The sequence below is a fragment of the Helianthus annuus genome, chromosome 1, assembly GCF_002127325.2.
Source record: "Helianthus annuus cultivar XRQ/B chromosome 1, HanXRQr2.0-SUNRISE, whole genome shotgun sequence".
Classification (NCBI taxonomy): domain Eukaryota; kingdom Viridiplantae; phylum Streptophyta; class Magnoliopsida; order Asterales; family Asteraceae; genus Helianthus; species Helianthus annuus.
The window spans coordinates 141042051-141053147 of record NC_035433.2 but is presented as its reverse complement, the minus strand read 5'-3'; the positions used below and the strand labels follow the sequence as shown (position 1 = coordinate 141053147).

At 34.9% G+C, this 11097-nt stretch overlaps 1 long non-coding RNA gene across 1 annotated transcript; it reads right to left on the bottom strand.

Annotated features, from left to right (window-relative positions):
- Positions 1-512: 512 nt before the first annotated feature.
- LOC110881707 lies at positions 513-2320 on the bottom strand. Its single transcript, XR_002559865.2, has 3 exons — positions 2011-2320; positions 1616-1781; positions 513-1320 (listed from the first exon to the last, which is right to left on the bottom strand). It is a non-coding gene; the product is annotated as an uncharacterized LOC110881707 (long non-coding RNA).
- Positions 2321-11097: the final 8777 nt, after the last annotated feature.

The following is an 11097-nucleotide window of genomic DNA, read 5'->3' as shown; positions in this document are numbered from 1 at the left end:
GGGTTAAAACCGACAGTCACGGTGGTGCAGTGATCCTAGGAGCAGTGATCCGTAGTCACACGGTGGTGCATCTGTAACTTCTCTTATAGAGACAACCCTATGGTTTAGACAAGTGGTGTGACTGTAGCCCTTTAAACTGTTGGTTATTAAATCGTTATATTGATTAGCTTCAAATCCTTTCCAAGTTGATACCCAAATGTAGAAATTTACAATATGATGTTTTGCGATTCGGGCCGGTTAGTCCAGAATCGGTTTTCCTTCTTCATGGACCGAGAACCGACCCGAGACCGACTTGGGACAAAATTTGGAACCGATTTCATGCTGCTATTATCGGGTCGGGATCGGTTAGGGTCCAACATCGGTTTTGACTTCGGGTTTTTTTCGGACCTAACCGAAATATGCCCACCCCTTTACTTTTTCTTCCTTTGATTGGAATACAATCTTATATTAATTTGCATCAAAGATGTGCAATGGTTTGGTTCAACTTATAAAAGATGTCATTAAATTAAAAATTAATCATAAAAAACCAATGATTGACAGTTAGATCAATACCAAGGAACACTAAATTTAACAACAAACAATCTATTAACATTGTTACCCTAAATGGATGAATAACAATCTATTAACATTGTTACACTAAATGTATTAGAATCTGGTTTTTCAATTAAAGTTAAATAGTTCAACACCTGAAAGTTTTCTGCCCTACATCTTTCTTGTCCTTATTCTCCTTTAAAATCTGCCTCAAATCAATGCAAAACTTAAAAATTAATGTAAAAGTAATGCACAGAGAAAGTCAGGAAAGCTTATATATTATAAGTTTAAAACCTCAACTATACTATGAAAACCATGAGTTAAGAAAAGTATGATGAGAAACAGTTGAACATCTAGTTCTAAACTCAAACTCAATAATAAGATGTATAAGTAAAAACCACCAAGAACCAAATTTAGGTAACATAAACATCATACCTCTTTCATATTTAATGCCTACATTATAGTAGGACTTGTATAAAAGTAATATTTTGAGCAACGAAGGATGAAGTAATCATCTAAAGGGGAGAAAAGGAAACCTCAAAAGCGGGTGATCTTTTTTGGCAATTCCGTCCTCAATTCGCTTAAACGAAACCGTACGTTAATAACCAAAGGCCAAAATTGCAGCATGAAACTTGCTTTAAGCCCGCTGCACCAAAATCATGGACAAAATCGAGCAATGAAACCTATAGATCGCACATCGGAATGCCGACCGGCAAAGTGGCAGAAAAATGATGAACGACAACTTAGGGAAGTTGTCACTGTGAAGAGTAGAGCATCAAACAGTTAAACCTGAAAAAATGAGAAACAAATTACTGTGCCCACCATAAATGGTCAAATTCATCAAATCCAAACTTCAAACAGATACAAATAGTGCCAATACTTGTTGTAAATCATAATACAACACATGAATTGTAAAATAGCATCAACATTGACCAAGAACAATCAAATTTCTGGCTCTAATGTTAGTTAAAAGTTGTCAATATATGAATTGAAAGACTTCCATCATTACATCAAAATTAGATATAATCATCAAAAACTGAATTTTGCTAAATAAAATTAACACGGAAAAGCAAGATCTCCTTACAGGCTTACACGGCGACGCAAAACCAGAACATGGCGGAAAGTGACGTCGTGTGCTTCCATCGGCGAATATTCAACTTATTTAATGGAGATTCCGATTCAAACCCCAAGGAGTAACAGCATCAGCCTAACTGTTCATAATCCAAGAATTATATCCTTCGACTTCTTCACTACAAATTTAATAGAAACCACGACCAACAAAATTATCACGAGTGTTTAATCGATATAATCAAACTAATCACTACAAAATTTACAAAAACTACATAGAAAAAAATGATTAGAACTGTTCATCGATTTTTTCGAAGTAAATCACTACAAATTTCACAAAAAACTATGAAGAACAAAATGATTAAAACAACTTAATCAATAATTTCGGATCAAACCACTACAAAAACTCACCAATTGAGTGAAGCATAAGTAAACGATTCTACCCTGAAGCGTGAATTAGGAATTCTGAAGCATGATGTAGCGATGATGATTTTGCTGCGAGGTTTCATGAAGTTTCGATCCGTACTTCTCGGTGGTTTTCTTCTTAGATATTCAATGATTCTTTTCAATCTAACCATTAGAATATTACATTATATATGGATCACGGAGGTAGCGACGTGGGAGGAAAAAAAGGGTGGACGGTAACCGCTGAGAACTGTCCACGGAAACATAATTATCGGATAATAAGGGCAAAAAAGGCACCAGCTATATAAACCGCTGAGAAATGCCCACGGAAACGTAAAACTGAGGATGGAAGTTACCTGCGACATGGGAGAAAAAAAAGGAGACCATAAAACTGCTGATAACTGACGTAAAAGCAGTTAAAATGGTGAGTTTAAAGGGCTGAGATTTAATCTCAGCATGATCCAATGGTGGATATTGACTTGAATGGTGGTTAGACTTAATAGGTTCCATATATATATATATATATATAATATATATATATAATTAAAGAATAAGTAATTAGTGAAAAATCAAAGAAAACCTAATTCTAAAGGTGAATTACCCAAATAAATTGAAAATAAGTTGCAAAGCGTTTTAAATGTAATTTATTTATTTACCCCCGGTTAATGAAATCTTGCTCGACTATGATAACATATGTCGCATGTACGGATCAAGTTTAAGAGATTTTGGGCTTTAGACCCGGACGTAATCTAATAGCCCATTGGGCCACTCCAGCCCACAACCTTAACCCAATATAGAGGAACTAGTTAGTGCCCCGCTCGCGTTGCGGGGCATCAAGCCGAATATTTATCTCTTATAACATGTACGTATGTGTTTCGGTTACTTATACATACTACTGATAATACGATCTAAAAAAATAAAATAAGATCGAGTCAACCAATTAAAACCAAAACTGTCATGCTTTTACTAAAAACTAAAACAAATGAAAGACTATAACTTTAAACTGGGGCAAAATTGTAAATTTTCAGGAAAAATGAGAGTATGCCAGCCAGTCGTCTGACATGATTAAAAATTACACCAAATCAACCAATTAGCTTATGGTTGTATACGTTTGTTAAAGGTATTATAAATTTGTACGACGCGCGTTATTTGAGAACGCCCACTTGGTACGACCTTCAAAAGATTTACGAGGTCCATTATAATGAGCATGGTTTGCCGGGTATGAACGAGAGCTTGGGTTGTATGCATTGACGTTGGGATAACTGTCCGACCGCATGGCGAGGTCAACACACATGGGGTGACCAAAAAGGACCTACTGTTATTCTTCAGGCGGTTGCCTCACAGTACCTTTGGGTTTGGTCAGCTTACTTTGGCGTGGTCGGGTCTTGCAATGACATAAATGTTTTTGAACAATCTCCGTTGTTAGAGGACTATATTTCTGGCAGAGCTCCAAAAGCCTCTTTCTACGCAAACGAAAACTATTACCCTCATGGATACTATTTGTGCGACATAATTTATCCTAGGTATTCGATGGTCGTGAAGACTTTTAGTGATCCGTTCGATGAAAAAAGAGCATACTTTAAAAAGGTTCAAGAGTCTGCGCGGAAAGACATTGAGAGATGCTTTGGGGTTCTTAAACAACGATGACAATATTTGAGAAATCCTTGTCGTACATGGACCAAGCAAAAAAATGAGAGATGCTATGTACGCTTGTATAATCATGCACAACATGATTTTGGAAGATGAAGGAAAGGCGATATGCCAGAGTTATGTACCGGAAGCCGTTCAGGAGGAGCATCCGCAAGCGTCAATGGAAGAAAGAGTGAATAATGCACGAGAATTACGTTACGAACCCCACCATTACGCGTTAACGGTTGATCTGGTACAACACGCATGGTCGACTCGGTATATCCCAGCTGAGGAAGACGAAGATGACGAGAATGACAAAAGTGAAGACGAAAATTAATGTATTTTTTAAGTATGATCGTTTTTATTTTTGTTATTTTTAGTATTGTAATTTTTTTATTTAATGAAATATTATTAGTTTTTAAATTAAAAAAAATAATGATTGTGTAATGATTGGTTGGGGCATTATTGAGCATTATTTCACTACGCCCCTTTTGTAAAAACGTCCAATTATTCCCTCTTACTGACTGGACTAACACATGACAGAAAACGCCCAAAAATGGAAACATTATTCACTAAACCAGTACATATCATCTTATAAACTTTTTTCTAATTAGTTCCTTCTTTAATGCAAATGAAAATATTTTTTTTTCACAACATTAATTATTAGACAGACAGGCATCCGGTAAAATATTATTATAAACTAAGCCCCTTTAAGGCATGAAATCTATTACAAAGCTAATATGTTCTTTTAAAATCCTTAACTTTTATATTGTCTTTACTCTTTACCAACTCCCATCATGAACCATATCTTTGGAGAGATGGAAGAGCATTCACTTTAGATCCTCCAGGTTAATGTGAGTGAGTAAGGTCTATATATCATAGAGTGTTTTTGATTGGTTACGAATGTGGGATAGAGAAAATATTATTGTTGTTTATCAATAAATTTAAAAAAAAAAATATTGTCCACCCTCTACATTTTTTAGCATTTTTGAAATTAGTTGTGAATGTAGGAGAGAAAATGTACCGAACTAAAATATAAAAACTATCACTTAATTGAAAATGAGAGGAAAAAGATACTGACTTTTCATATAATTATAAAGATAGAGAATGTGAATCAATTGTGAATGCTCTAAGTCAAACAAATCATACTTAATCGACACATCCCAAATCAGTTTGGATCTCATCTACTCCTCCCCTCCAAAGTTCCAACCGCATATATAGTGTGTATGCTCATAACATGACCAAACTATCTCACATCACTTCCCTTATTTTCCTAGAAGTCAACTCTGATCCCCCCCTTTAGGGAAGACGGGGCGCTCCGTGGTGGCACGGTGACCACGCGTGGATCCCCGTGGAACACCCCACCGCTCAATCCTATCACGCGTGGTGGTGATAACGCGTGATGGTGACAACGCGTGAATGTTTCAAATGTTATCTCACAGATCAGGGAACAACGACTGAACATGTTATCTTACAAGATTAGTGATGGGCACCCCTACTAAAATCCATCACTAGTGATGAAGTCAAGTTCAATGACGTGACGAAACATGATTCGGTGTGGTGAGTGATAGAAAGTAAAGCACCCTCACCTCCCTTATAAAGATAAATAAATAATAATTTATTAAAAATCAAGTCTAGCTACATGTCTTGTTTGTAGATTCGAACAGTCAAGGAATTAAGGAACAAAACCAAATGACCAAAATGAAAACTAGTTATGAAATTTTAATAAAACTGGTTGTGTGATGGTTTTTCGTTTGACCGGTCACGGGGTTGTTGGTTATTATTTATGTATCTTTATTAAACAGAATCAGGGTCGTACATCTAAGCTTTTAACTTCATTAGACCATGTGTACCGGTGAACAAACATAATGCCCCCATCATGGAGCATTATCCGACATGTGGCATTATAGTCAGCGTTGGGGCATTATAGCAAAAGTGGCGTAGTGGGGCATTATGCCAATAACCCCATTCAATCATTTCACAATTATTTTTTTTAACTTTAAATACTTCATTAAATTAAAAAATAAGTACAATACTAGAAATAAAAAAAAAATATCCGATTAAATTAAAAAAAAAACAAAAAAAAAACACTAGTTTTCGTCCTCGCTTTATTCACCCTCGCCAACTTCGTCTTACTCGTCCTCCGTTTCTTCCTCTCCCTCAGGTGGTACATACCGAACCGACCATGCGTGGTGTACCAAATCAACCATTAGCTGGGAATGGTACGGTTCGTAACGCAACTCTCGCGCATTATTCACTCTTTCTTCCATTGTCGCCTGTGGATGCTCCTCTTCAACGGTTTCTGACACATAATTCTGGCATATCGCCTTTCCTTCGTCTTCCAAAATCATGTTGTGCATGATTATACAAGCGTACATAGCATCTCTCATTTTTTTTGTTTGCTCCATGCACGACAAGGATTTCTCAAATATTGCTAGTGTTGTTTAAGAACCCCAAAGCATCTCTCAATGTCTTTTCGTGAAAACTCTTGAATCTTTTTAAAGTATGCTCTTTTTTCATCAATAGGATCACTATACGTCTTCACGAAAATCGAATACCTAGGATAAATTCCGTCGCTCAAATAATATCCATGAGGGTAGTAGTTTCCATTTGCGTAAAACGACGCTTTTGGAGCTTTGCCAGAAATCCACTCCTCTAACAACGGAGATTGTTCAAAAACATTGATATCATTGCATGACCCGACCACGCCAAAGTAAGCCGACCAAACCTAAAGGTCCTGTGAAACAACCGCCTGAAGAATAATAGTGGGTCCTTTTTGGTCACCACGTGTGAAGCAACCGCCTGAAGAACTAGGAGAATCCATCAAGTTTTTTATAAAATGGTTGGGTTTTTTAGAGAGTTTTTGAGATTGTTTTTGTTGAAAATGAATGAGTTTATATATATATATATATATATATAGGGCTTGGTTATATAAGAAACCCCTTCTTTTTAAGAAAACTATGGAAACCCATTCTGAACCATTGATTAGCTTACATCTAGGTTGATCAAAGGCCATGAATATTTTGGTATTAATAAAAATAAAAGGAAATAGAAAAGCCTGCCAATTTGTACCATCCAAGGGCATTTTTGGTATGTAACATACGCATTGGGAAGACAGAAACTTTATTTCTCTTACACACATCAACTTTATTTCTCTTACACACATGTTATCTCTCTCTCCTCTCACCTCTCTCCTCTCTCCTCTCTCTTCAATCAAGAACATGATGAACACCAAACACAAATTTCTATCTTCAAGTTCAGATCTATGTCGTATGAAAGAAAAAATGTTTGAAGATTGTTGTTTTAGAGAGAGAACGACGGCAGGATGAAGGTTTTTAGAGAGATGAATTTTTTTGTTTTAGAGAGAGAAACAACAATCTTCATCATGTTCATCTATAACACCAAGAACACACATACAAGTGTGTGAGAGAGAAGAAGTTTGAAGTATGTTGTTTTAGAGAGAGAACGATGACACACGCACAAGTGTGTGTGTGAGAAGAAGGTTTGAAGATCTTCTTCATGTTCATCGGACGGTTATAGATCCGGTAAGTGTTCTTGAAATATCATTTCACACTTGATTTTTTGTTGAAATGGTTATTAATATGTTTTTGTGTGCTGAAAGTGTTTTAGTAATGGTTGTTAATATGATTTTGTATTTTAAACAAATCAAAAACTTTAGGATGAGATTTTGAACTGGTTTTTTTGTTGGTTTGGTTGCTTGTTAGGGGCTTTTAATCTTAACAGTAGCTGTTTTTTTGTTGGTTTGGGTTGTTTGTTTGGGTTTTTGATCTGAATAGTAAGTGTTTTTTTGTTTGGTTGTTTAATTCACAGACCCAGGCCCATAACATGTGTTAAGCCCCCTGTTAGAATGTTATATAACATGTGTTGATTTACAGAAACAAACCCATAAATATATTCAATTGACAAGCTGGATGGATGTAGGCGAAGTTAATACGTGTTCTAGTAATGGTTAATGTTCATGTATTTTAAATAAATCTAAAACTTTAGGATGAGATTTTGAACGGGTTTTCTTGTTGGTTTGGTTGCTTGTTTGGGGCTTTTGATCTTAACAATAATTGTTTTTTTTTTTGTTGGGTTGCTTGAATTACAGAGACAGACACATAACATGTGTTAAGCACCTGTTAGAATGATATATAACGTGTGTTGATTTACAGAAACAGATCCATAAAAGATATTCAATTGACAAGCTGGATGGATGAAGGCGACGTTAATGCGAGGACATTGAATAAGTCACATCATTTGGAAAAAGAAGTCTTCGTTCATTTATAATATGTGTTGGTGGTTCATGCTGTAATAGAACACCATGATGTAACGTGTAATATGAAACGAGCCATTTATGGTAACACATGTACCGGTAATTTTGGAATATATAATATTGTATTCATGTATAAGCTAGTGGTTTACAAAACACCATGATGTGTATATACTGATCTAACATGTGTTACAATTTGTCTGTTCGGAACATATAATTGCTTAACATGTGACAAGGGTGAAAACAGTCGACGGGGGCGATGAGTTTAATGGGGAGCTTAGTTAATATCGTAATCTTGTTGTAACCCCACTTGTATACCTGAATAAAATGTGTTAATATCGTAACACCGTATACCTGAATAAAATGTGTTAAGCCTCTGTTATACCTGAATACATGAGTATAAGCTAGTGGTTTCCAAAACACCATATGTATATACATACTGTAACATGTGTTAAAGTGACTGAAAATGTATAACGTGTGTTAAGCATCTATTATAACGTGTGTTAAGACTTCCATAATAGATGAATAAACTACAATAGTAACTTAACAACAACAGAGTAAACATGATATAACGTGTTTTAAGCCTCTATTATAACATGTTCCAGAATGGATGCATAAACTTCAATAGTAACTGTAACAGTAGAGGTACAAATACGGGCGCCTCCACCATTATAATCTTGTTGTAACCCGACTTGTATTCATGTATATGAAAGTGGTTTGCAAAACACTATGATGTGCATATACTGATAGTAAAAACGTGTACAAGTTAATATGGAACATATAAGTTAATATCGTAACACCGTATACCTGGGATAAAATGTGTTAACCCTCTGTTATAATCTTGGTTTAACCTAACATGGTGTCATGTATAAGCTATTAGTTTCCAAAACACCATGATGTGTATATACATACTGTAACATGTGTTAAGCGACTGAAATGTATAACGTGTGTTAAGCATCTATTATAACGTGTGTAAAGACTTCCACAGTGGATGAATAAACTCCAATAGTAACTTAATAACAACAGAGTAAACATGATATAACGTGGGTTAAGCCTCTATTATAACATGTGTTGAGACTTCTATAATGGATGCATAAACTTCAATAGTAACTGTAACAGTAAAGGTACAAATACGGGCGCCTCCAACAGAAAATGTGTTAAGTCTAGACCGTTTTAACATCGTGTACTAGAGAAAACAAGAAGAGTCTCACATTACATATTACTAGTAAACAAAAATACATAGCACTAATACGTGTTACGTTGTACATGGGTTTCATGTCCCATGTAACACATGCATGTAATGAAGTTCAAACTATAACACGTGTTAGTTGTGTTGTGCTGTAACATAAACATGGTCATGATCCTTAAGCATCTGATCCACGTTTGACAAAACCAACGGTCCCGAGAATTGGATCTTGTTTCCCTTGTATCCATCACCATCCTAATAACAAAAAGATAAGATAACCGTTAAGTCGTTAACCACACATAACTATTAACACATTCATAGCCAGAAAAATCTTTTTTCTCAAACAACATCACAACTTTTTAGCTAAATTGCAATCTTTTTCTCAAATAAAATCACAACACAACCAAAAATCAGTTCTTATGCAAACCAAGCATAACTTTTTAACACAAAAATAAAAACCTGTAAATTACATAAACATTTACCCCTTTTAAGAACCATGTTAACACAAAAAAAAAAAAAACATGTTTCATCTCTAAAACAACCATTACACAAAAACCTATTAACATCCAGGTTTTATGAATAATTTTTGATATTTTTTCGTCTTTTTTTTTTGAAAATTGTGAAAAGCAAGGAAAAAAGATTAAATATTTCAGAGATTTAAACCTGGGTTGCCTAGAACACTTCTTTTTCAATAACACTGAAATATTATTACATATAAACGTCCTTCTTTCTTTTGAAACAAAAATCAATGGTATTGAAAATTAAAAATCTTTTGGCAACATTCTTAATTCTGGAAAAAATAAAACCAATTGTGAAGAACGAAAATCAAAGTAAATGGCAGTTAATCATCAAAACCAACTTATTATTGAAAGGAAACTAAAACCAAAATGAAAATATTTTGACAGCATCTTGATTCTTTGATTTCTTTCATGAAAATAACAACATCAACGACATAATCGTTGTACAAACCTGAAACATTTTCTTCATTGTCGTTGTCAAACTTGATGCCAAACTCTGGTAACATTAATTCAAGCATTTTGACAGCATCTTGATTCTTTGATTTCTTTCATGAAAATAAAAACACCAAAACCTCATCGTTTTGGAAGTCGCTGCAAAAGAACAGGTTTGGGAAACTACGGACCGACGACATTAATTCAGAGGTTGGTGGATTTGTCTCCATTGATATTAATGGAGATGCTTGCTACTTTGGTGTAAGTATGAAGATTGAAAATTCTCTGATGAGTGAGGAAGAAGAGATAAAAGGCAAAAGGGAAATATGGAAAATAAATATGGGGGATTGTGAATGTACGATCTGATGGGCATTAAATGAAGAGGTCATCTCATAATTCTTAGGGGGGTAAAGAAAATTACTAATATAACCTTCATTTAAAAGTTACACTCATGATATCAGATCAAACGTGGCAACATCATAGCCACAAATATAGTTTGCTAAGTTTCTTAAGAAAGTGGGGTTTTTCACCAAGCATTATCCTGTATATATATATATATATATATAGGTAAAAGGTTAAAAAAATAAAAAAATAAAAGAAGTAGCTGTTAATATATAGCCGTTGGAAGACATTGATTGGCCGGTCAAATCTTGCAAAGCGTTTAATTAAAACGCCATTTTGATTTTTTTCGAAAAAAAGCCCGGAAACGCCGGGTGTAGTAGTATGGGGGGGCGTTATCCGACGTTTTTTTTTTTGAAATTTTTTTAAAAAGACCCCACTACGGGTGGTCTTAAAAAGAATCAGGAGTAACTTTTCAAAAAAAAAATCAGGAGTAAGGTCGTACACCTAAGCTTTTAACTTCATTAAAAAGAATCATGAGTAGGGTGGTACAACTAAGCTATTAAAAATTAGTACGGAACAGAGTTGTTGTGATCCACTTAAGTATGATTGGACAATCTCCTCTCTCTCTCTCTCTCTCTATATATATATATATATATATATAGAGAGAGTAAGGTTAACATACAAAAAGCCTTATCATACATCACGTAGGAGAC